The sequence below is a fragment of the Triticum dicoccoides genome, chromosome 6A (genome assembly GCF_002162155.2).
Source record: "Triticum dicoccoides isolate Atlit2015 ecotype Zavitan chromosome 6A, WEW_v2.0, whole genome shotgun sequence".
In the NCBI taxonomy this organism is placed as follows: domain Eukaryota; kingdom Viridiplantae; phylum Streptophyta; class Magnoliopsida; order Poales; family Poaceae; genus Triticum; species Triticum dicoccoides.
Window position 1 is genome coordinate 356553885 of NC_041390.1, and position 4807 is coordinate 356558691.

The window sequence follows — 4807 nt, forward strand, 5'->3', positions numbered from 1 at the left end:
ACATTATTTGTTCACCCAGCCTAGCAAATGGACTGTAATTTTTTAAAAAAGAGATCAAATTGACTATAAATTCTGAAAAATGGGTTGAATATGTGCCACATTTTTGGAGGTTGAAATGTGGGCCAAGAGGTCGAAGCCAACGCAAGTCGTTGTCAACTTAGTCAACAAATGATTCTGACATCGTTAGTCATTGGATTTACATCCAATCACCGCCATCCATCTTCAATCTCTCATCTTCTTCCTCCAACCATGCCGGGACCACCTTGAAAGTGCAACTATCCCTAGGTGGTTTTGGTAATTCCTAACAACATATGGCTAATTGACCTAATGGTATTCCAAGATTAATATTTCAGGAAAATCTCAATGAATGGCATGGCATGGATGAGGAAAGTGGACCCCTCAAAATACTAAGGACAAAAAGATTGGCTCGAGCTCAAAGCTCAAGACTCTACATTTTATATTTTACTGATCCAAGATCACATTGAGTCTATAGGAAAAGCCAATACTATCAAGGAGGGATGAGGTGTTGCTTGATGAGGTTCTTACTTCATAGTGCTTAGTGATATGCTCCAAAACCCTCAACTACCTTCCCACATCTACATTTTTCCTAAACCAAGAGTCAACTCGGCCCCACCGATTCTTTCTATCCGGCGCCACCGAGTTTAGATGTCATAGCCACTGCCACAAACCCTAGGCAAATCGATCTCACCGATAGGGATCTCGGTCACACCGAGATGGGGTTGTAATCTCTTTGTTTCCCTTCGTAACATTTCGGTCCTACCGAGATGAGCAATGGGTCCCACCGAGATTGCAATGTTAACTCTCTGTTTCCCTTTTGTAACATTTCGGTCCCACCGAAATGAGCGATCGGTCCCACCGAGTTTACCTGACCAACTCTCTGGTTATCTTACCAAAATCGGTCCCACCGAGTTTGTGTAATCGGTTACACCAAGATTACGTTATGCCCTAACCCTAACCATATCGGTCCTACCGAGTTGCATCTCAGTCCCACCGAAATTCCTAACGGTCACTAGGTTTGCTAAATCGGTCCGACCAAGTCTCTCAATTTGGTCTCACCGAGATTGGTAAATTGTGTGTAACAGTTAGTTTGTGTGTGGAGGCTATATATACCCCTCCACCCACTCTTCATTTGTGGAGAGAGCCATCAGAAGATACCTACACTTCCAATACACATTTTCTAAGAGAGAACCACCTACCCATGTGTTGAGGCCAAGATATTCCATTCCCACCATATGAATCTTTATCTCTAGCCTTCCCCAAATTGCTTTCCACTCAAACTTCTTTCCACCAAATCCATATCCTGTGAGAGAGAGTTGAGTGTTGGGGAGACTATCATTTGAAGCACAAGAGCAAGGAGTCATCATCAACACACCATTTGTTACTTCTTGGAGAGTGGTGTCTCCTAGATTGGCTGGGTGTCACTTGGGAGCCTCTGACAAAGATTGTGGAGTTGAACCAAGGAGTTTGTAAGGGCAAGGAGATCGCCTACTTCGTGAAGATCTACCGCTAGTGAGGCAAGTCCTTTGTGGGCGATGGCCATGATGGGATAGACAAGGTTGCTTCTTCGTGGGTGGAGCCCTCCGTGGACTCGCGCAACCGTTACCCTTCGTGGGTTGAAGTCTCCATCAACGTGGATGTACGATAGCACCACCTATCGGTACCACGACAAACACATCCGTGTCTCCAATTGCGTTTGAATTCTCCAAACCCTTCCCTTTACATTCTTGAAAGTTGCATGCTTTACTTTTCGCTGCTCATAGACTCTTTGCATGCTTGCTTGAATTGTGTTAAGATTGCTTGACTTGTGCTAAGATGGCTAAAATCTGCCAAAGACTAAAATTGGGAAAAGGATAGATTTTTAATTGGTCAAGGAGTCTAATCACCCCCCTCTAGACATACTTTCGATCCTACAATTGGTATCAGAGCTTTGGTCTCCATTTGCTTTGATTTCCATAGCTTTTGGTGGTCATAGCCTTGGTTTCACAACCTAGGAGAGTTTGGCGTCTAGCGAGGGAAATTATCACCGTAGAGATCCTTACTTTGATGGTACTAATTTTGCTAGTTGGAAGCATAAGATGAAAATGCATATTCTTGGACATAACCCCGCCGTTTGGGATATTGTGTGTGTTGGCTTGCAAGGTGAATTCTTTGATGGGAGAGAACCAAATCGTGAAGCTACCGCGGATTAATTGAAGATGCTACAATACAATGTTCAAGCTTGTGATATCCTCTTAAATGGATTGTGCCCCGAAGAATTCAACAAAATCAGCCGTCTTGAGAATGCAAAGGAAATTTGGGATACTTTGATTGATATGCATGAAGGTACCGACTCCGTCAAGGAACCCAAGTTGGATGTGCTTCAAAGTCAACTTGACAAGTTCAAAATGAAGGATGGTGAAGGTGTCGCTGAGATGTACTCTAGGCTTGCTCTTATCACAAATGAGATTGTCGGCTTAGGAAGTCAAGAGATGACCGACAAATTCATCATCAAGAAGATCCTAAGAGCCTTGGATGGAAAATGCGATACTGTATGCACATTGATCCAAATGATGCCAAATTACAAAGATCTCAAGCCAACAGAAGTCATTGGAAGAATTGTTGCTCATGAGATTTCACTCAAGGATAAGGAGGATCTCCATAACAAGTCAAGTGGTGCTTACAAAGCCTCATGTGAAGCTCTAACATCATCAAGTGAGAAAGAAACCTTTAATGAATAATAGAGCCTAATGGTGAAGAACTTCAACAAGTTGTACAAGAATAGAAGCAAAGAGAGAAGTTCCAAGTCAAGGTCCTATAATGACAAAAGATCTTCTAGTCGATAGCTAAACCAATGAGTGTACGGATCCCCACAAGAGAAGAGAAGATTCTCCAAAAAGAAGAGGTAGAAGAGAAGAATCACCATCAAGGAAAGAAGGAGTAGGGATGATCGATATGAATGAAGATCCTCTCGGAGAAGCAAGGATTCAGAAAAGGAAGGACAAGTCATCAAGGAGCTACACAAAACAAAGACATCAAGCTCATGTTGGTGAATGGGTATCCGGCTCCGACTCCGACAATGACTCCGAGAGAAGCTATCACTCCGACTCCGAATATACTCAAGATGAAGGTGTTGCCGGTCTAGCACTTGTGTCAGCCAACTCCTACGACATATTTGATTCACCAAATGAAGGAATTGGAAGATGCTTCATGGCCAAAGGTCCAAAGGTATCACACCCCGAGTATGTTGATTTCAATAGTGATGAAGATGACTTGTTAGGTGATGATGATTTACTTGTTGACAACTATAGTGATGAATACTATGATGAAACGAATGACAATGATAAGGAGAAGATTGAATCTCTAACTAAAGAACTAAACACTCTTAAGTTAGCTCATGAAACTATCTTAGGAGATCATCGAGAACTTTTAAGGACTCATGAGAAATTACGTTTTGAAAAGCTCAACCTTGAGCAAGACCATGAGTTCTTAAAGGCAATCAATGATGATCTTCACAAGAAAAGTTCTTCTTACATTGCCAAGCGTTTACTCTTATCCACTTACATGCCTCAACTCAAGTCTAGTAACAAGAACAAGAAAGATTCTTCCTCTAGTAGTAACAATAATCATGCTAAATCAAATGTTGTTGCTTCTAGTAGTTCTCTTGATTCCACTAATGATTCTCTTAGCCAAGTTACACTTGAGCAAGAAAATAGCTTATTGAAGGGAATTATAGAGAAAGGTGTTTACAAGAGCCTTGCCGGGAGTAAGCAATTCGAGGAAATTGTACGCAAGCAAGGAAGGCACCGGAAGAATCAAGGTATTGGTTTTGAATGAAAGTTCAATGCCAATGGAGTTGAGTGGGAAGAAGATCAATACCCCAAGATGAAGTTTGTTCCTCAACAAGAGAAGTATGATCCTACTTCTTTCGAAGGGACACAAGCTCAAGATGATATTCCACGACAAGACCACAAGCAAAAAGGCAAGGACAAGCTTCAAGAGGAAATTGATGCATTTGAAGAAGCTCCTAAGGCCTTGGTCAAGTGGGTTTCCAAGACTACATCAAGTTCCACTTCATCAAGTACAACTACAACTCCGAGGATTCCCATCAAGATTGTGTGGATCCCGAAGAAGAACTAGAGAGTTCTTGAGGGTGACTCCGCCAACATACTTCACTCTTATCATTTTGGCAAGAACAAGTGCAATCAACTTCCACTTCTTGCACTAGTTCAAGGAGTCACAAACCCTCTTGTTGGTAAGACAAGGGACAAGGTAACCTAAAGCTTTCATAGACATCATCTTATGTGTGCATCACTCTATGTCTATGGATATCCTTGTTTATTGCTTGTGGGACTAACCCGTGTAGGTATTGAAAGTGCAACTCACTCCAAAGGATAGCTCCAAATGATCTACATCAACATTGAGCATCCACATCTTCAACATCTACATGAAGTCATCATCGACAAAACCCAAGGTTAGTTCATCCCTCTTAGGGGGGATCTCACATCTAGGGGGAGCTTTACTCTAACAATTGAGTTAAAGCAACTCTAATGGTGTGAACACAACAACGCTTTATGTAAAAGTGGTAACCCCACTTGTGCTTAAACGATGAGTATGACCTATGATCAAATGTTCTCATTTGACTCCTAAGTCAATATACTCATATATAGACGACCTAGTCATCGCCAATTGCTTGATAGATGCTAGAATTGTTTGTGCATGCTTCGCCACATATTTCATTTGTCATTTTATTGCGTGAGCATGTTGGTTGCATAATTTGCTCATTCGAGGACATCCACTTGTTGTTTTG